General features: G+C 42.5%; 1 long non-coding RNA gene across 2 annotated transcripts in view; it reads left to right on the top strand.

The window, feature by feature from the left end:
- The first annotated feature begins 4,139 nt into the window (after positions 1–4,139).
- The window catches only part of LOC139184904 (uncharacterized), a 168,350-nt gene continuing 149,684 nt past the window's right edge, over positions 4,140–22,805 (top strand). For both annotated transcript variants that reach the window (XR_011568425.1, XR_011568426.1), the window contains exon 1: positions 4,140–4,228. This is a non-coding gene — a long non-coding RNA (uncharacterized lncRNA). The remainder of the gene's footprint in view (positions 4,229–22,805) is intronic.

Genomic DNA, 22,805 nt, shown 5'->3' with positions numbered 1-22,805 from the left:
CATAAATCTCAGTTGCTAGAATGCGTTTGCTTTACAACTTAACGGGGCCCCCCTTTGGTTCCCGGTTTAAGAAAACTGAAACAAACAGACAAACCAAAAAACATCTGTTCAGAAGCAGCAGCACAGCACAGTGGACGGCCTGGGCCCACACACCAGCTCTGCCATTTTGTAGCTGTGGGGCTTCAGCCATCTATTTAGGCTTGCTGAGCCTCATCTTCCTCACTGGCTAAATGAGGATAAAAAAAAAAAAAAAAAAAACAAACACCTGCTTTATCTACTTATTTTCTCTCTGGGGAGAGCAGGGCGGCTACCAGAATTGAGTTACATTATCAAAGTTCTTTGGACAGTGTCAAGCACATACTAAAGATTATGATGTGTTTTTTTAAATAACTTGTTCAAAAAAGTTTAGTACCCTCCCCATTTTTAACATCAAGACTAGTTGAGCATTTAATAAGTACCATTCTCCAGCTAATGCTGACCTCACAAACCACTTATGCCACCAAGAGGACTCTTCCTATTGTTCAAAGTTATTAGACAAGGGATTTCAAGGTGGCTCAGAGGGTAAAGCGTCTGCCTGAAATGCGGGAGACCTGGGTTCGATCCCCGGGTCAGGAAGATCCCCTGTAAAAGGAAATGGCAACCCACTCCAGTACTCTCGCCTGGAAAAATTCCATGGATGGAGGAGCCGGGTAGGCTACAGTCCATGGGATCGCAAAGAGTCGTACGTGACTGAGCAACTTCACTTGTCACTTGTCCAGTGGTTAAGACTTCCCCTTCCAATGCAGGGGGCTGTGGGTTCGATCCCTGGTTGGGGAGCTAAGATCCCACATGCCTCCTGACCAAAACACCAAAAAACATAAAACAGAGGCAACATTGTAACAAATTCAATAAAGACTTTTAAAATGATCCACATCAAAAAAATCTTTAAAAAAAGAGTTTTTAGACAAAATGTAGATATATACCTAAATATAAATACATATATAAATATAAAGATGTATTTTATATGTATACATGTACACATGTGTATATGTATATGTGTAACTTACCTACTTCCCACACAATATCTGGGTAAAATGGCCTAAAGTCAAACAAACTCTGTAACCATCTTTTAATATCGACAGAGTTTTCTTTCATAAAACTTTTTAAGAAGAGGAAAAACTGTACCATTCTACCAAATGTTAATTAAGACATGATAATGGAACTTGCATTTGAGGTTTAGAGAGGTTCATTTATCCTGCCTATACATTATATGGATCTCCAGACAGAATCTTTTACTTCTACTTTTGATAAATGTTAGCTGCTCTGAAATGGTTTTCAGTTAGATCAGTGATTTTCAACTCCACGTCTTAATAGTTTCCTTTAATTGCGCTCCTGCTATAAAGGTTAGGATAACATCATGACCCTCAGAAACAAATATCTATTCCAGAGTGAGCAAAATTTGTCAACAGTTAAATTGGATTTCAGGGGGAGGGAAAAGTTACACTTTTGCTGGTTTTAAAGAATCTGTATTAAATTCACAGAAAAATTACAATGCAGTGTAGGATTTTTTCTCAATAGTAACAATTTAGGTCATAGTGAAATTAGTGAAATAAACCATAGGTTATTTTGGTTTTAAGGTTCCTCTCCCCAGCAAACCCTGGAGAAGGAAACAGGTACCCACTCCAGTATTCTGGCCTGGAGAATTCCATGGACTGTACAGTCCATGGAGTTGCGAAGAGTCGGACAGAACTAAGCAACTGTCACTTTACTTCCCCAGCAAAAAAGGACAGAACTTGAATGAAGATAAATCTGAGGTTTGAATAATAATTTCTTTACCTGACCTGTTCTCTCTTTTCAAACTATTCACCTTTACTTAAAACAAAAAAACCTCTATAATTCCATTAACAGACAAGAACTCATTTAATTGCAATAATCTCAGAATATGAAATATTTGAATAAGTTTTAAAGAGAAATTTTAAAAATTATGCACAAATAAAATATGCAAGTGTTCACATAATTTCAATGGCATAATAGTGTTACTGCTCATACCCAGAGATTTTAGTATCGATTTTAGCAAGTGTCCCTTTTACTAAGGGATTGCTATCTCATTTTATTAGGAAGTTACCTTGAGAGTTACTTCATTCATGAATAAGCATCTCTAAAATAAAAGACTACATCACCAGACCTTCCACAAGAGTCAGAGAATTCTTCTCAACTAAAATTTCCATAACACATTTCCCTCTTTCTAATGGACCCTGAATAACCATTTTTCTTATCTGCTCTTGTACATATAATTGAACATATAAGAGATGTTATTGTTTCTGAGATTATAAAAATAAAAGGATGAGAAAAGGAGCATAAAATTTGTTGCATCCTATGAATTCAGGTTTGCTTTCTCAATACAACAGGAACATTTGCATTTACTCATAAATGAATACTAATGACATATGCAGATCCAGCACTGCTCCACAGAAATCACACAGGGAAAGCTAGAGCAGTGCACAGATAGTTCTATTTCTCCAAAGTATTCAGACAAAGAGTGACAGGATTAAAGTCAACATCAATTCTCTGAAGTTGAGTCATAGCTAAATGACACAGTGTGTTAAGAATAATGTTGAGATTTACGGTGAAAACAAAGCTGGCTAGTGAACAGCTTATATGATTTTTGAGTCAACAACTCATGATTGACCACCTACTTTGGGCAAAATGCTGCTTCCTTAAGTAAGTCACTGTTCTGCTGTTCTTTTTACACAGTGTAGGAGTAAGCACCCTGCTTCCATTGAAAACTCTTCCGTGTTATTTAAAATAACACTCAGCTCAGCTTTGTGTGTACTCCTGCGCTCAGTAAATACTTTTTGAATGAGTGAAAATTCAGTGAGTAAGAAGATTATTCATTCAAAAACATCTGTGTATGCCTGCAAAATGGTACGAACAATAATGCAAGCATAGTCAACTCTCTGTGGGCAGCACCTTCTCATAAAGAAGTCAAAGGGAGTAATTTCCACATTAAAATGTAAGCATGACGTCTGGCTTAACCTAGAAACCATGATCCTAGCACTTTTGCAAAACTCTGAAGAGTATGCTGGTAATTTCCCATATAATCTACTTTAGGCAACTATTTGAAAACATTACATTATTGATGATGTTTCTAAATATGTTATTAATCCAGGAAAGAGTATTTTTAAATAACTCAGAGTAATCTAGAAGGGGCCAGAGAAGTTTGTTGTTGTTGTTGTTGACTGTTAAGACCCTCTGCAGGTGAAGCAGTTGGTTTTAAGCCACAGTTTCTTTCCCATCATTATGTTTCTTATAATGTTTTCCTCTGTCTTCATCAGTTCACTAGTGAATGACTCCATATTCCTAAAGAAGCCTACCCTGCTGCTCAGTCACTTGGAGGTACGTAGCATTGCTTTCATTTCTCCTTTTAAAAGCTTCACCAGGAAGAACCACTATGGCAACTTAAACAAAATCTGCTACAACATAATTGATGCCAATAAAAACATTCAAATAGTTTTGATATCCAATTTTGTAATCCCTTTCATTATTTTCAACTTTTTCTTGGAATAGAAGCTGAATATACTTGAAATAAATTGTACTGTGGAAACATTTGTCTAAAGCCCTGAAATATGTCAAAACTACTGAGCAAAAAAAGCTTTCAGAAGCACCAGCTTTAAATTACTTCTAGCAAATCAGTTTAGATAAGAGCACCTTTAGAGAAAGAACGCCCACCCACTCTTGCTCCCACCCCCAACCCGACCCTGCTCGCTATTTATCCAACTAAGTTTACATAAATCAGAGAAGAGTTACAGTGCAATTAAATGTATCCACAAAGTAATATGATATAAAGCACTTTGCAAATATTAAACCTCTCCTTACGGGATCAATGTTTTCCATGAAGAAGCTGGTATGCGGAGAGGGAGAGGAAGGGAAGGAGAGAGAAAGAGAGTCCGACCCACCAGGTTAGTACTAGGGAGACCGGGATCTGAGCGGCAGCTCCCTTGGGTGGGCACCCATAAGCACTCAAAGAGGGAAGCCAGAGAGCGGGGTCCACCAAGGCGAAGTGATTCCGGAGTTGCGACAGGGGTTTGTTTGCTCTGCACCTGGAACCTTCAGGTAGAGGCATGCGCAGGGGGCTGGGCGCTCCTTCCTCGCTTCCCTAAATGCAGGCGGTCGCCCAAGTGCCAGAAGCGGAAGTCTCTGCGCTCCAGTCAGTAGCCACAGCGACCTCGCGCACTTTTCAGTAACAACGGTATGACCACCCACTCCATTGAATCCACCTCCTGAATGTGTGTGTGCGCGGGCGTGTGTGTGTCGGGGGTGGGTGGGAAGGGCTGCGTGAACTGGGGCTGCCCTGGGGCGGGGACTGGTACTTTGAGGGGTGGGGGGCCTGCGGGGCGGAGAATGCACCCCACCCGCAAGTTCGCAGAGCTTTTGCCTGCCCGCTGCTTGCCCTCTCCTCCCGCCTGGAGGCCCCGAACTCGCCCAGAGCCGTCTCGCGCTCCAAGCGACAGCCCCACAGCCACTCTAGGAAGTGACTGTGTGCGGGCCCCCAAACTCTGCTGAACGCAGTTAACGCGTGTCCTCCCTCCCTCAAAGAGAACCCAGAGCGCTGCGCCCAGCTCAAGGAGACAGACAGACTGACACCAGTGAGTCTCAATTTACCCCGAGAATCATCCCTGCCGTTTTCCGTCTGGCACTAGTTTAACCCCAAGCCCCAGAGAACGTCTCAAAAGTCTCCCCCAGGCAGTGCCCAAGAGAACCGCGCCCCACAAAGCGCTTTGGCTGGCATCACAGCAGGTCACCCCTTGGAGACCTCCTCCCTTCCCATTTCCCCACTAATCTACGAACCATCAGCCCCCAGGGGGCTCGAGCCCCTCCCTGGCGCGAGGCGGGCAGCAAGCCCTGCTCACCGAGGTCTCCGGCGGCTGCGGCGCGAGCGAGAGTCCAGGGTGCGGGGACCAGCGACGAGTCGCGCCGGGCCACGGGTGCCTCCTGCAGTCGCGGTGGCAGTTGGTCCAGTAGTTTCGGATGCCCTGGGCTTTGGCTGCACGGAGAGCCAGTCTGCTTGAATGGGAGCGAGCGAGCGGGGCAGTGCGTGCGCGCGTGAGAGTAAGAGGCGGGCGGGTCCTACACGCCGGCGGCTGCGAGGTCCGGGGCGGGGAGCCGAGAAGGGGAGGAGGCGGGCGAGAAGTAGTGGAGTTTAGGGCGCGTTTCCTGCACTTGCCGGAGAGGCTGGAGGCAGGTACGACAGGGCGCGCTCCCGCGGCGCGGGCACAACAGGGGCTGCCGCGGGAGCCGGAGTCCGCGCAGTGTCAGGGCCCGCAGACGCTCTGCGGGCGGAGGTGAGCATCCTCCTCTCCCCACGCCGGCACCGGCGCGGCCCTGGACTCTGAGCGCCGAGCGGAGAGCCTCCTGCGTCCGCGGTGACAGGTCCTCGGGCAGCCTGCTTCCTCCCGATCTGCCTAAAAGAGCAACAGTCAGTGCGGCTGGGATCTTCCCTTCCTGGGTCTTGGAGCCGCCGGGGCCAAGCTGTGTGGGCGCCCGGCTCCCCGCGGCTGCTGCTGTCAGGCCGCCGCCCGGCCCCCGGCGGCTGCCTCCGGCAGACGTGCCCAGCTGTGTGCGCGCGTGTGTGTGTGTCTAAGCGAATGTCTTCCCCTCCATCACTCGGGCACGCGGGAGGGATCGGGTCCCCGGCGACCAGCTGCAGAGTGGCTGCCAGTCCACACCCTCTCGGCTGTCTCCCCACCCACCCCGCCCTTACTCCTCCTCGCCTTCTCCCTCCTCCCCTGCTCCTCCTTCAGCTGCCGCTCCCGAGCTCCCCAAGGCCGGGGAGAAACCGCAACGAAAAGGGCGGAGGAGAAGGGTGGGGAAGGAAGCGCAGGTGTCTTCTGCCGAGAGCAGGGCTCAAGCACGGGAGCCGCCTGCTGCAGGGAGAGGGCAGGGCAGTACGCGGAGAAGGGGGAGGAGAGGATTTACCCCGAGGCCCCAGTCCTGTAGCTGAGCCACAGCGTGTCCCGCCGAGGCGCTAGAGCCCTGGGCTAGGAGCGCGCTGGGGAGGCAGAGTGGGCGCTCAGGGCTTCCAGGCCAACTGCAGTCACAGCTTGGGGAGCCCACGAAAGTGATCAGGGTGGCACAACCCGGGGTCACAGAAGTCTCTGAGGAGCTGAGACCGGTATCTCCGGGGTTAGAGGGGCCTAGACCTGGAGCTTGGGCACACAGCTGTCCAGGGGAGCTCGAGTGTGGCTCCCCGCAGGCCAGGCGGGAGAGCTGGGGGCTGTGAGGGGTCGGGCGGCTGCGGCGGCGGCGGATCTCAGACTGCTGTGTGCCTCCCGAGTCACAGGGGGCGATCACCGCCTAGCTGGGAAGCGGAGAGCAGGGCTCTGCCTTTTTCCCGGTGCCAAATCCCGAACCGAGAGGCACACTAGCCTTCCCAGTTCAGACAGCGTCCCTCCTATCCCTTGCTCCCAGCAAAGCAGTGAGCACGGGAGTCTACCTGCTGTTTACTGTGCTCTCTACCTGGTTGAAAAAAATCCCATCTCAGCTGAGACTGATGTGTTGTTTCTTTTCTAACTCAGTCCCCTCCCTCATCATCTAGCCCCACCCAACCAAAATTTCCCAGAAAACTAGTATCTTTCTCATGGACAAAGTTTTCCCCTGTGGAATTTTATTAAAAAGCAAACAAAAAAAAATTTTTTTTTTCCTCTCGAGGTAGTAGGTCTCTTACTAATTCCATACTACAAACGTAGTACAAGGTAAAGTCTCTTAGGCCGGGAATCGCAGCGTTATTGCTTAGGAGGGCTGGTCTATTTTCAAGTAAGAGTCACAGAATGCAGAATCGAGTCAACCTGCGATCCTGGAGAGAGCTAGTCCATTTAATTAGAGGTCTGTTAGAATGATCACTAGCAACAACACTAGAAAGAATTGTGGTGCTTCCTCCAGAATCCATTCTTTTTTATTATGGTAATTTCACTTAGTTAATTTAGGCAATCTGAAAATGAAAGATTGGATGCAATTCACAAGGCACAATATTTCTAGATTCTCATTGCAACTGCCACCGCACCACCTTCCCCACACCCACTCTCTCCACTTCCCGAGGTGGTGAACTCAGATCTCAAACTGCACTTTTTCAATTTCAGGATAATACACCTTGAAGGACAAAGCTGTTGAATTCCAGAAAGAGATAACTTAAACCTAAGTAAACTTATTTACCAACTACTCAGACAAAATCATAAGCTCAGCAGCAACAGCAAAATGTATATTGTTTAATCTATGGAGCAGGAGGAAAGATGGCTGTTTGCCAGATATGTGATCCATTAACCTCTTTAGCTCATTGTTGGCAACAATAGCATACAATCACATTCTTATGTTTGAAAGACAAGCGATTGTTTTTCCCCCATCTCAAAATCACAATGGCACATTATAGTTTAAAAGAAACCTCAAACAATAAAAGTAATAAGAAAGGAAGAAACACAGTTTGCTTTTTTCCGAACAAATGTTGCTGTTCTGTTTTTCTTGAGGGGAAAAATGCTGATAAGCAATAAAGTCTACAAAGGCATGACAATAGATTTTGAAGAATGCATTGCTCCATCTATCAGTCTTTTCAATTAGTCAACTTTATTTAAAATGTTTATTTAAATTATCTTTTTATTGGTATTCATTCTTTCTTTTGTGCCAGGAAGATTGCTGTGGAGGACGATGGGGTGAGATGAATCTAGTTTCTCAGAATTCTGTCTTGCTTCATGTTTGTGTCTGGCAGAAAAGGAACAATGAGCAGCCTGTGCTTTCTCAGCAATCCTAACTTCTCCTCAGAGAACTCTCAGCTCTGTAGCTGACAGACTAAGAGACTGTCACAGTGATTTTGCCTAGCTTGTGCAAGATCATACCTGGGGCTGGGAGCAGGTACAACGCCAGAAACTATGAAGGAATGCTCTGGAAAAAAAGATTCTACCTAGCCTCTGGTTGGAGGATTAGATCAGGGTATATAACCTTCTCTGTGTGATGCTGTTCAGCTCCCCCAATAATAGAAGAAACATGTTAGTCCTGTGTGAAATTAAATGAATAAAACTAAGCACCGGATAAAGAGGTACAGCCAACAAATCTTTTTAAAATGCAGTTTCGAAAATGGTTGCAGATTCATTGGTTTGGTTTAGTCACCAAAGCCAAATAAAGTGCACAGTAATGAAAACATTTGGTTAATTAGAGTGTTCATTTGGTGAAGAATTTTTTTTTTTTTTTTCTGAGCATCATCACACTCTCTTGTCTCATAAAGATGCAACCATTAAATATTGTTCAGCTTACAGTTTCAAATGGAGGCCATCTTCTCAGAAATGTATACACGTTTGTCATTATTAGGGGATATTTGATTTGTTTTCCAACTATATCTTTTATTTTTTAAATTAGCCAATCCCTGACATTTAGATTCAGTTGATTACGTAAATATTTTTTTAAAAAGGAACTCTTTGTGCCAATCACTGAAAACCAAAAGATGAATAAAAGAAGCCTCTGCTCTCATAGGCTGAATTCAGTAGTAACTAGGATTATCAGGTATTTGTTGTTCAGTCACCCAGTCATGTCCAACTCTTTGTGACTCCATGGACTGCAGCACACCATGGAGGGAGATGTTGCTCACCATCTCCCAAAGTTTGCCCAAGTTCATGTCTGTTGCATCAGTACAGTCTTATCTTTTGTTGTTGTATAGTCACTCAGTCGTATCCAACTCTTTGTGACCCCATGGCCTGCAGCAGTCCAGGCTTCCTTGTCCTTCACCATCTTCCAGGACTTGCTCAAACTCATGTCCATTGAGTCAATGATGCCATCTAATCATCTCGTTCTCTGTCTTCCCCTTCTCCTCCTGCCTTCTATCTTTCCCAATATCAGGGTCTTTTATAATGGGTCTTCACATTAAGTGGCCAAAGTATTGGCCAAGGCTCTTCGCATCAGGTGGCCAAAATATTGGAGCTTCAGCTTTAGCATCAGTCCTTCCAATGAATATTTAGGACTGATTTCCTTTAGAATTAACTGATTTGATCTCCTTGCAGTCCAAGAGACTCTCAAGAGTCTTCTCCAACGCCACAGTTCAAAAGCATCAATTTTTTGCAGTGATTTTAGAGCCCGAGAAAATAAAGCCTCTCACTGTTTCCATTGTTTCCCCATCTGTTTATCATGAAATGATGGGACCAGATGCCATGATTTTCATTTTTTGAATGTTGAGTTTTAAGCCAGCTTTTTCACTTTCCTTTTTCACCTTCATCAAGAGACTCTTTAGTTCCTCTTTACTTTCTGCCATAAAGGTGGTGTCAGTTGCATATCTGAGGTTATTGATATTTCTCCCAGCAATCTTGATTCCAGCTTTTTCTTCATCCAGCCTGGCATTTCTCATGTTGTACTCTGCATATAAGTTAAATAAGGTATATGTTATATCAGGTATAGGTCTGGTTCAATAGGAATCCTTCCTCTTTGTAGAAATGAGCCCCTGAGCCCACATCTCCATGCTACATCATTGTATTTGAATGTCTCTTGTATAAAAATTCTGGCTTTCTGTTAGGAAATGTTTAGCAGTCAGAGGCCTAAAAGTATAAGGCCACACCTGATTATAAGGGAACTATATCTTATGCAAGAAATGGGTCCACAGATCTGATGTCAGAAACAATGAGGATTTAACCCTCTCTAGGTCCAGGCCAGTGCTGACTAATAGAAGTATCATGCAAAGCATAAATGTGAGCTACATGTACAATTTTTAAAGCTGTGGTACATATCCACAATGGAGTATTACTCAGCCATTAAAAAGAATACATTTGAATCAGTTCTAATGAGGTGGATGAAACTGGAGCCTATTATACAGAGTGAAGTAAGCCAGAAAGAAAAACACCAATACAGTATGCTGCTGCTGCTGCTGCTAAGTCACTTCAGTCATGTCCGACTCTGTGTAACCCCATAGACAGCAGCCCACCAGGCTCCCCCGTCCCTGGGATTCTCCAGGCAAGAACACTGGAGTGGGTTGCCATTTCCTTCTCCAATGCATGAAAGTGAAAAGTGAAAGTGAAGTTGCTCAGTTGTGTCCGACCCTCAGTAACCCCATGGACTGCAGCCTTTCAGGCTCCTCCATCCATGGGATTTTCTAGGCAGGAGTACTGGAGTGGGATGCCATTGCCTTCTCCGCAATACAGTATACTAAGGCATATATATGGAATTTAGAAAGATGGTAACGACAACCCTGTATGTGAGACAGCAAAAGAGACACAGATGTATAGAACAGTCTTTTGGACTCTGTGGGAGAGGGAAGGGGAATGATTTGGGAGAATGGCATTAAAACATGTATAATATCATATAAGAAACGAATCGCCAGTCCAGGTTCAATGCAGGATACAGGAAGCTTGGGGCTGGTGCACTGGGATGACCCAGAGGGATGGTATGGTGAAGGAGGTAGGAGGGGCGTTCAGGATGGGGAACACATGTACACCCGTGGCAGATGCATGTTGATGTATGGCAAAACCAATACAATATTGTAAAATAAAAAAAATAATAATAAAAATAAATAAATAAATATTCTATAGTTCATTTAAAAAGTAGAACAAACCAAGTAAAATTTAATAATATATTTTGTTTAACCTAATATATCTGATATTATAATTTTGACATATGATCAATATATAATTATTAGTGAAATATTTTACATTTTACATTATTTTTTACACTGTGATGGGAAGAATTGCTCCCACACCCTGATTCTTGGAACCTGTAAATATGTTCCATTACCTGGTAAAATGGACTTGGCAGATGTAATTAAATGTACACACCATAAAATGGAGAGATTATCCTAGATTGTCTTAAGTGGGCTCAACCTAATCACATGAGTTCTTAAAAGCAGAGCATTTGCTCAGGGGCTGAGCGGAAGAGTTGTGGTACAAAGAGAATTCAGAGAGATTCAAAGCCAGGGTCGGTGGGAAAAGGAGTGAAGGTGACCTTTAGGAGCTCAGTGAGCTACTAGCTGACAGCCAGAAAGGAAACAAAACCCTTACCCAGTAACCACAAAAAAACTGAATTTAGCCAACAACCTGAGTGATCTCGGAAGCAGTCATCTGCAGAACCTCTAGAGAAGAATTCAGTGCTACTGACACCTTGATTTTGTCCTTAGGAGACTAAGCGGAGGGCGCAGGTGAGACATCTGTACCAGGACTTCTGGACTATAGCACTGTGTGATAATAAATGGATGTTTTAAGTCTTTAAATTTATTATAATTTTTATAGTAGCTCATACATGTACTGAGTCTTAAAATCTGGTGTGTATTGCACACTTCCAGTCAATCAGATGCGTGATCAGTCATTTCTGACTCTTTGAGACCCCATAGACTGTAGCCTGTCAGACTCCTCCGTCCATGGAATTTTCCATGCAAGAACACTGGAGTGGGTTGCCATTCCCTTCTTCAGGGGATCTTCCCAACTCAGGGATTGAACCTGCATCTCCTGCATTGGCAGGCAGATTCTTTACTACTGTGCCACCAGGGAAGCCCCCATTGTAAGCATACAGCTCATCTCAATTTGGACTATTTACATCTCAAATATTCAGTAGCCACAAGTAGCTAATGGTGATTGTATTGTACAGTGCAACTCTAGACCAACAGGAGTAAGATGTCTACAGAGTGCTAGATCTGTAGGCTAAATATGTCACCATCTGGAGAAAGAAGGGGAGAAGGCAATAGCGATCCACTCCAGTACTCTTGCATGGGAAATCCCATGGACGGAGGAGCCTGGTGGGCTACAGTCCATGGGGTCGCAAAGAGTCGGACATGACTGAGCGACTTCACTTTCACCTTTCACTTTCATGCCCTGGAGAAGGACATGGCAACCCACTCCAGTGCTCTTGCCTGGAGAATCAGGGACGGAGGAGCCTGGTGGGCTGCTGTCTATGGGGTCGTACAGAGTCGGACACGACTCAAGTGACTTAGCAGCAGCAGCAGCAGCTGGAAAGAGAAGATGTGCAAGGAAAGGAGGAAACTGGCAAGATCTCTCCTGATCCCCCATCATTGCCCCATGTGAATGGAGTAATCTCACTCATACAGAACACAGGCCAAATCTTACAAGTGAGACTGTCAGAATTCACTGCATTCTTATATTTTTGCTTTTACTACCTTGAGGCTACTAATAAAGTCTTTTGAATATTCCATTTTTGTTTCAGTTAAGTTTTGGAGCAATCAACAGAAGAGTTGTTGCTTCCACTTGACTTAATACTTAAGGTAAAGCATCATTTAGTTCCTGTAGTATGGGATGGGAGACAGTAGTCAAGGATAATCATGAAAGCATCCTAGGAGAAGAGGAATTATGTGGATTGATTTAACATTCCTAGGAAGGTTGTTATTTCCTACCGGAGAAACTATTTTCAGTATCAATCTTTAGAGGCCTATATTTTATTCTTATTAAGAAAGGCAGCATGTTTTCTAATCTAATTGCATTCCATGTTTAGCTTTGTACCATCATCATTTATCATCTTCCTTAACAAATAAGAATATAAACTCTTAACCTATGAAATCTAGAGCAGGAACTAACCACTGTAATCTGGGACCATTTTAGGATGGGTTTGCCACACAGCTGTAGACCTGGACCAACTTTTAAAAAAATGGAACATAGACCATGAGAGAGTAGAAGTGGAGGGGCTCTCCAGACTGCAAGGAGCAGTGGGCGTAACAATGCAAAGACCAGAAAGTGACTGGCGAGTTGACTGGCTGATAAAAAGGTCCTTTGACTATACCAAAAATATTTTGTAAGGAAAGTTATAGCTAATGTTAAAGAGGGAAAGGTTAATTAGCTCTAGATCTGCTTTGTTCAATGTGGTGGCCAAGTGCATTGGAAAAGAACTTGATACTGGGAAAGACTGAGGTGAAGGGGGTGACAGAGGATGAGATGGTTGGATGGCATCACCGACTCGAAGGACATGAGTTTGAGCACACTCCGGGAGATAGTGAAGGACAGGGTAACCTGGCATGTTGCCAGTCATGGCCTTGCAAAGACTCAGGCATGACTGAGCAACTGGACAATGAAAGCAAAGTGCATGTGGCCATGAAGCTGTTGAAATGTGGTGGGTCTGTGAGTATAAAATACATACTGAATTTCAAAGTCTCAGTGCCAACAACAACAAAAAAAGCTTTTAAATATTTTATTAATAATTTTACATTAATTGTTGAAATGATAACCTTTTAGATACACAGGGTTACATAAATTATGTTATTAAATTACTTTTACCATTTAAAACACTTTTTAAATAGAGCTTCTAGAAGATTTTAAATTACATAGGTAGCTTGCACTTTACTTCTACTGGCCATCACTGCTGTAGACTAAGTGCTTCTCATACTTTAATGTATATATGAATCACTGGGGAATCTTGTTAAAATACACTTTAGAAACTGCCAGGTAAACTGCTGCCATGGTTCTTGGATTACACTTTGAATATCACAATAATGTTTTACAATTTCACCTGCAATATAGAGCCATTTAAGATTTTTTTAAAAATTCTGTACCCCAAATATTGCTGTACCCCAAATTAATTAAAGGGATCTCTGAAGTTGTGAGCTGAGGATAAATATTTGTTATAGCTCTCTAGCAGGTGATTTTAATATATTGCACAATTGAGAACTACTATTTTAGAAACTCTTGTATAATTTGAACTAATTTAAATTTTATTTTGTAGAAAATGGAGAAGTTTATATATCAAGTGCAATTAATTTGTTGCTGGCAAATATTAATTTATTTATTAGTTTCTGCTGCTGCTGCTGCTGCTGCTAAGTCACTTCAATCGTGTCTGACTCTGTGTGACCCCATAAACGGCAGCCCACCAGGCTCCCCCATCCCTGGGATTCTCCAGGCAAGAACACTGGAGTGGGTTGCCATGTCCTCCAATGCATGAAAATGAAAAGTGAAAGTGAAGTCGCTCAGTTGTGTCTGACTGCAGCCTCCCAGGCTCCTCCGTCCATGGGATTTTCCAGGCAAGAGTACTGGAGTGGGGTGCCATTGCCTTCTCCGATTTATTAATTACTCTATGTAAATCATGGTGACTTATAGTCTGCCTTCTAGAAGCTTAAAAACTAATTACAGAGATAAGATACCTACTTAAATAATGGCAAAATAACATAGTTTCAGCATGACTGATACAGATATGAAGGTTTATAAGATTCCAGAAAAGGAAGAGTTAGTCTTGGGTGGGATAATTAGTAAATCTTCCTGATAGAATAGATGTATGAGAAAGACCAGATACAGGGGTTCTCAAACTATAGAATGCATCAGAATCTTCTCAGGTAACCAGGGCAAGACCACTATTGTCATGAAACACTGCTAATATCACCCCCGCCACACCATGAATGAATTATACAACCATTCCTGCTTCTCTGTCCCAAAAACTCAAGTTCAAAGTCCCCAGTGGGAGGCTGACTAGCTGAGCCCAGACCACATGCTCCAGCCTAGGCTACCAGGAGCCACTGGCTATGCACAACTTCTCACCAGCACTGCACACAAAGGAACTTTTTTCAAAAGCAGGAATGCAGATGAAAGGCTGCTCAGCCTGCCTCCAAACTCCTCACCCTACCCTTGTCAAAACCAGACCAAAATGAAACACAACCAAAGAACCCCAAAACAACCAGTTCAAGAAACAAAATGTCTACCACAGATAGTATGACTCAAAAGATTGACATATATGTTAGGGGGGTGGGATGGGGTGGGGGGTTTGCAGCTTGACTTTGGACAAAAACCAAAGTTAATTTTAGATTGTTAGGTTTGAGATTATGATGTTTACTCTCAAGTAGAGATACCCATTTAGTCTGGGGAATGAGGCACAGGCTAGAGAAGGTTGCTTAGATTTCATCTGTGTAGAGGTAAAAGTAGAGAAAAAATGTGAGCTTCAGGGGGCTGAATGTAGAAGGGGAAACTATGGACAGATTCTCTTATAATAGCCTCATACTTCTGGGGCTAAAAGAACAGTTCAGAAGGGGTATTGCATTAGCTCTCAATAGGTTAATACCAGCTCAGATTAGAAAAGTTAAATAAGAATTTCTATTGTAGTAGTTCTCAGAGTTTTTAATATGCTAATTTGTATTATGACACTCTGATTAGACTGCTCTTCCAAATATCATTTAACTATGGAATTTTCTTGAAAAACGAATGATATATTAAAGACATTTTGGGAAACAATGGACTAGAATTATTTAGATCCAAAAATAGATCCAAAAAAAAAAGACAGAAAGAGACTTAGAGAAATGTCCAGGGGAGAAACAGTAGTCCAGAATTCAGATTATTCTGACAGTTCAGATGCTTATTATTTCACTGTTTCAAGAGATGAGTTTAATAGTAGTGAAATTAATAGCCCTGGATTCTATATTACCCCCATGTGTTCCAAATGCACAGTGCTTGGTAAATAGAGGCACACTAAATATCTGTTAAGTGAATCAATAAAAAGAGAATATTTAAGAAAAGTCCTTTAACTTGTCAATATTGAAGTCACAAGTAACCTCCAAAACATGGTTTCAGAATATTGGTGAGGTGGGTTGGAGGAGGCATCCACCTGCCAAGGATTTCTCTGGCAGAGATTAAATTGTCTATGCCATCATCTTTTTCTCTCTCTCTCTCTCTTTTTTTTTTTTGGTCATATAACAAAAGTAGCCATATTATTTATCACTTGAACTAGGACACCTGAGAAAAAGAAAGGAGGAGCTATTAATAATCATGCCAGGACAATACATACGAAACAGACTTCCGGACGAACTGGGACGAATGGTCATCCTAAAAATAACTCCTGATTTTCAGTTGAACACGTGACTGTTAAAAATAGAGACTGCCTTGTCCAACGTCTCTCGTCTATATGGGTAGCAGTGTGACGAAAATGTTACTTGATCACAGTGGTTAATTTTCCCCCAAAATTTTTACAGAGGTGCCTATATCTTGACCAATGTGGGTTCTCACTTATCAAAGAATATGGTAGAAGATGTTTTCAGAAGTTGGCACATGGAATGTATCTTTATTGAAGTATAGTTGATATACAAAGTTGTGTTGGTTTCTGGTATACAGCAAAGTAATTCAGTTATATATATGTATATATGATATATGTAATGTAATATTACATATGTTATATATTATCTGAAAAGTGCTTTTCAGATTTTTTTCCATTATAGGTTACTTTCAGGTATTAAATATAGTTTCCTGTGCTATACAGTAGGTCATTATTTTTTCTCTTTTATATATAGTAGAGTGTATCTGTTAACCCCAAACTCCCAATTTATCTCCTCCCCCAGCCCTCTGCCTTCCCCTTTGGTAACAATAAAATTGTTTTCTTTGTATCTTTAAAGGGTCTCTTTCTCCTTCTTGTGGACTGGAATCAGGTTATACTGGTTAGAGCTTTCACACCATCTTGAATACTCCTGTGTTATTTTGGAGTTTTCTGTTCATGTGGTTGATCCCAATCCTAGACCTTATACCAAAGTTGCCGAAAACTGATATAATGGGAGCCACAAATGCAAGCACATATATAGTATTACATTTTCTAGTAGCCATTTTAAAATGTAAAAAGGAACAGGTGAAATTAATTTTAATACATATTTAAATAATTGTGTCCAAAATATTATCTTTTCAATGTAATCAGTATAGAAAATATTAATGGTTATGTTTATTAACATGTAAAATGTTAATGCTTATGCTTCACATCAAATCTTAAAAATCCCATGTATGTTTTCACTTATGTGCTTATTAGTCCCTCATTTGTGTCTGACTCTTTGCAACCCCATGAACTGTAGTCAGTCAGGTTCCTCTTATTCATGGAATTCTCCAATTAAGAATACTGGAGTGGGTTATCATGCTCTTCTCCAGGGGATCTTCCCGACCCAGAGATCAAACCTGTGTCTCCCTCATTGCAGGCAGATCCTTTACCATCTAAGACCCCAGGGATAGCACATCTCAATTTAGATTAACCACATTTAAAGTGCGGTAGTTTGAGCATTCTATGGCATTGCCTTTCTTTGGGGTTAGAATGAAAACTGACCTTTTCCAGTCCTATGGCCACTGCTGAGTTTTCCCAATTTGCTGGCATATTGAGTGCAGCACTTTCACAGCATCATCTTCCAGGATTTGAAATAGCTCAACTGGAATTCCATCACCTCCACTAGCTTTGTTTGTAGTGATGCTTTCTAAGGCCCACTTGACTTCACATTCCAGGATGTCTGGCTCTAGGTCAGTGATCACACCATCGTGATTATCTGGGTCGTGAAGATCTTTTTTGTACAGTTCTTCTGTGTATTCTTGCCACCTCTTCTTAATATCTTCTGCTTCTGTTAGGTCCATACCATTTCTGTCCTTTATTGAGCCCATATTTGCATGAAATGTTCCCTTGGTATGTCTAATTTTCCTGAAGAGATCTCTAGTCTTTCCCATTCTGTTGTTTGCCTCTATTTCTTTGCATTGATCGCTGAGAAAGGCTTTCTTATCTTTCCTTGCTATTCTTTGGAACTTTGCATTCAGATGCTTATATCTTTCCTTTTCTCCTTTGTTTTTCGCTTCTTTGCTTTTCACAGCTATTTGTAAGACCTCCTCAGACAGCCATTTTGCTTTTTTGCATTTCTTTTCCATGGGGATGGTTTGGATCCCTGTCTCCTGTACAATGTCACGAACCTCCGTCCATAGTTCATCAGGCACTCTGTCTATCAGATCTAGTCCCCAAAATCTATTTCTCACTTCCACTGTATAATCATAAGGGATTTGATTTAGGTCATACCTGAATGGTCTAGTGGATTTCCCTACTTTCTTCAATTTAAGTCTGAATTTGGCAATAAGGAGTTCATGGTCTGAGCCACAGTCAGCTCCCGGTCTTGTTTTTGCTGACTGTATAGAGCTTCTGCATCTTTGGCTGCAAAGAATATAATCAATCTGATTTCGGTGTTGACCACCTGTTGCTGTCCATGTGTAGAGTCTTCTCTTGTGTTGTTGGAAGAGGGTGTTTGTTATGACCAGTGTGTTCTCTTGGCAAAAGTCTGTTAGCCTTTGCCCTGCTTCATTCCATACTCCAAGGCCAAATTTGCCTGTTACTCCAGGTGTTTCTTGACTTCCTACTTTTGCATTCCAGTCCCCTATAATGAAAAGGACATCTTTTTTGGGTATTAGTTCTAGACGGTCTTGTAGGTCTTCATAGAATCATTCAACTTCATCTTCTTCAGTGTTACTGGTTGGGGCATAGGCTTGGATTACTGTCATATTGAATGGTTTGCCTTGGAAATGAACAGAGATCATTCTGTCGTTTTTGAGGTTGCATCCAAGTACTACATTTCAGACTCTTTTGTTGACCATTATGGCTACTCCATTTCTTCTAAGGGATTCCTGCCCACAGTAGTAGATATAATGGTCATGTGAGTTAAATTCACCCATTCTGGTCCATTTTAGTTCACTGACTCCTAGAATGTCAATGTTCACTCTTGTCATCTCCTGTTTGAACACTTCCAATTTGCCTTGATTCATGGACCTGACATTCCAGGTTCCTATGCAGTATTGCTCTTTACAGTATCGGACCTTGCTTCTATCACTAGTCACATCCACAACTGGGTATTGTTTTTGCTTTGGCTCCATCCCTTCATTCTTTCTGGAGTTATTTCTCCACTGATCTCCAGTAGCATATTGGGCACCTACTGACCTGGGGAGTTCCTCTTTCAGTATCTTATCATTTTGCCTTTTCATGCTGTCCATGGGGTTCTCAAAGCAAGAATACTAAAGTGGTTTGCCATTCCCTTCTCCAGTGGATCTCACATGCTAGTAAAGTAATGCTCAAAATTCTCCAAGCCAGGCTTCAGCAGTACGTGAACCATGAACTCCAGATGTTCAAGCTGGTTTTAGAAAAGGGAGAGGAACCAGAGATCAAATTGCCAACATCTGCTGGATCAAGGGAAAGGCAAAAGAGTTCCAGAAAAACATCTGTTTCTGCTTTATTGACTATGCCAAAGCCTTTGACTGTGTGGATCACAATAAACTGTAGAAAATACTGAAAGAGATGGGAATACCAGACCACCTGACCTGCCTCTTGAGAAACCTATATGCAGGTCAGGAAGCAACAGTTAGAGCTGGACATGGAACAACAGACTGGTTCCAAATAGGAAGAGGAGTATGTCAAGGCTGTGTATTGTCACCCTGCTTATTTAACTTATATGCAGAGTCCATCATGAGAAACGTTGGGCTGGAAGAAGCACAAGTAGATTCAAGATTACCAGGAGAAATATCAATAACCTCAGATATGCAGATGACACCACCCTTATGGCAGAAAGTGAAGAGAAACTAAAAAGCCTCTTGATGAAAGTGAGAGTGGAGAGTGAAAAAGTTGGCTTAAAGCTCAACATTCAGAAAACGAAGATCATGGCATCCGGTCCCATCACTTCATGGGAAATAGATGGGGAAACAGTGGAAACAGTGTCAGACTTTATTTTTGGGGGTCTCCAAAATCACTGCAGATGGTGACTGCGTCCATGAAGTTAAAAGATGCTTACTCCTTGGAAGGAAAGTTATAACCAACCTAGATAGTATATTGAAAAGCAGAGATATTACTTTGCCAACAAAGGTTCATCTAGTCAAGGCTATGGTTTTTCCAGTGGTCATATATGGATGTGAGAGTTGGACTGTGAAGAAAGCTGAGCACTGAAGAATTGATGCTTTTGAACTGTGGTGTTGGAGAAGACTCTTGAGAGTCCCTTGGACTGCAAGGAGATCCAACCAGTCCATCCTATAGGCGATCAGTCCTGGGTGTTCATTGGAAGGACTGATGCTGCAGCTGAAACTCCAATACCTGGCCACCTGACGTGAAGAGTTGACTCACTGGAAACCCTGATGCTGGGAGGGATTGGGGACAGGAGGAGAAGTGGACGACAGAGGATGTGATGGCTGGATGGCATCATCAAGCCGATGGACGTGAGTTTGAATGAACTCCAGGAGTTGGTGATAGACAGGGAAGCCTGGCATGCTGTGATTCATGGGGTGGCAAAGAGTTGGACACGACTGAGCGACTGAACTGGCTGACATTTAAAGTGCTCAAAGTCATATGTGACCACCATATGGGGCAACACAGTTTTATATCATGAATAACCTCCTCTCACGCTTATATTTTCCATCTCGCCCTCTCCTCTTGCTTTTCTTCAATAGATAAACATAGATAAAACTCTGAATCTTCCACTACCACAACAAAACCTTGTTTCATTCTTACTTCCCAGAAGTGATTTCTCTATTGTTTTTCTTCTGTCCACAACTCTATTTAATTGAATTTGCCTTCAGATAACTCTCTTCTTGGAATGATGACAGAATGATATCCTTCAGGATACCATTTGATAAATTGGGTCTCTGGGTGGTGATCAACAAAAGCAATCCATTTTTAGAATGATCTTCTAGCAAATTGAGCCCCTAGCTATCAGGACTTGTTAATATCAGGATCAAAATCCACCCTAAGTTGTCATCAGTTACCACAAGGAATTGGTTCAATAATTTTTTTTTGCAAATGATTTGAGAAAATCACTTGTAGTAAAGTCAAGGTTACCCCTCTAATGATGACAGTCTTTCCTTCTTAGAAACCTATGTTGAAAAGTAGTAGAAAAAGATAACTATTAGAGCTAGCCACTTGGGAATTGAACCTAAACTGGATACTCCCTGGAAGGGTTATGGATGTACACATTGTCATGTGAATGATGGAAAAGTGACTTCCAGCACCTGGGCTTTATAGAGTAGAGCATAGCCTCAGTTTTCCAGTGTAATGTTCCAAGCACCAAGAATGGTGTCAGATACAAAAGGAAAAAAATCATGTACCTCGTAAGAAAGAATTTGTGAGATTTGAGCATTTTGAATGAATTAAGAATAGCCAAAGACATGAAGGTTATAGCAAATGAACTGTGATTGATTAATTTTCCACCAGGAGGGAAAACATCTTTTGACTTGACGGTAATGTATATAAAAGGTCAGTCTTTACATGTAGGAGACAGTAAGCTCACACATGACAGGGATCTAACAAGATAAGAAATAAAGGAGGCAGAGAGAAGGGGAAAGCAAGCAATAGATTGTATATGGAGTCCAAGTGGTGGTAATCAAGACAGAAGCAGTAGCAAAAGGGCTTCCCCAGGTGGCTCAGATGGCAAATACTCCCCCTGCAATGCAGGAGACCTGGGTTTGATCCCTGAGTTGGGAAGATCCCCTGGAGAAGTGAATGGCAACCCACTCCAGTATTCTTGCCTAGAGAATTCTATGGAGAGAAGAGTCCAGTGGGACAAAGTCCATGGGGTTGCAGAGTTGGATGCAATTGAGCAACTTTCACTTTCATTAGCAAAGGAGGCTGACAAATTTCATCAGCTCTTGTGGGCAATGGAAAGAGTGATGCAGTAATGGAGTAGGGTGTCAGGGTGCCATGTGTACTTAAATCTTTCAGTTCAGTTCGGTTCATTTCAGTCGCTCAGTCATGTCCGACTCTTTGTGACCCCATGAATCGCAGCACGCCAGGCCTCCCTGTTCATCACCAACACCTGGAGTTCACTCAAACTCATGTCCATCGAGTTGGTGATACCATTCAGCCATCTCATCCTCTGTTGTCCCCTTCTCCTCCTGCCCCCAATCCCTCCCAGCATCAGGGTCTTTTCCAGTGAGTCAACTCTTCAAATCAGGTGGCCAAAGTACTGGAGTTTCAGCCTAAGCATCAGCCCTTCCAATGAACACCCAGGACTGATCTCCTTTAGGATGGACTGGTTGGACCTCCTTGCAGTCCAAGGGACTCTCAAGAGTCTTCTCCAACACCACAGTTCAAAAGCATCAATTCTTCAGTGCTCAGCTTTCTTCACAGTCCAACTCTCACATCCAAACATGATCACAGGAAAAACCATAGCCTTGACTAGACGGACCTTTGTTGGCAGAGTAATATCTCTTTTTTAATATGCTGTCTAGGTTGGTCATAACTTTCCTTCCAAGGAGTAAACGTCTTTTAATTTCATGGCTGCAATCACCATCTGCAGTGATTTTGGAGCCCCAAAAACTAAAGTCTGACACTGTTTCCACTGTTTCCCCATCTATTTCCCATGAAGTGATGGGACCAGATGCCATGATCTTCGTTTTCTGAATGTTGAGCTTTAAGCCAACTTTTTCACTCTCCACTCTCACTTTCATCAAGAGGCTTTTTAGTTCCTCTTCACTTTCTGCCATAAGGGTTGTGTCATCTGCATATCTGAGGTTATTGATATTTCTCCCGGCAATCTTGATTCCAGCTTGTCCTTCTTCCAGCCCACGTTTCTCATGATGTACTCTGCATATAAGTTAAATAATCATGGCGACAATATACAGCCTTGACATACTCCTTTTCCTATTTGGAACCAGTCTGTTGTTCCATGTCCAGCTCTAACTGTTGCTTCCTGACCTGCATATAGGTTTCTCAAGAGGCAGGTCAGGTGGTCTGGTATTCTCATCTCTTTCAGAATTTTCTACAGTTTATTGTGATCCACACAGTCAAGGGCTTTGGCATAGTCAATAAAGCAGAAATAGATGGTTTTTTGGAACTCTCTTGCTTTTTCCATGATCCAACAGATGTTGGCAATTTGATCTCTGGTACCCATTTAATATTTCTGGGGGAAAAAGTCTCTTATGCCAACTGTAATCGCTTGTTTCTTTGTTAACTTACTTAACTCTGGTTGTCTAATTTGTACCAGAGGTTTGCATTCTCCCAGTCTGTGTGCTCTCAATGACTTAGATAAAGTCGGTGGATGCTGTGGATGATGCTTTCAAACTTAAGGCCGAAACCCACAGATCACTGGTCAAGAAACACAAAGTAAGGAGAAAGAGAAAGAAAAAAACTATCAT

The sequence above is a fragment of the Bos indicus genome, chromosome 9, assembly GCF_029378745.1.
Source record: "Bos indicus isolate NIAB-ARS_2022 breed Sahiwal x Tharparkar chromosome 9, NIAB-ARS_B.indTharparkar_mat_pri_1.0, whole genome shotgun sequence".
Classification (NCBI taxonomy): Eukaryota; Metazoa; Chordata; class Mammalia; order Artiodactyla; family Bovidae; genus Bos; species Bos indicus.
This window is presented reverse-complemented; position numbering and strand designations above follow the sequence as displayed.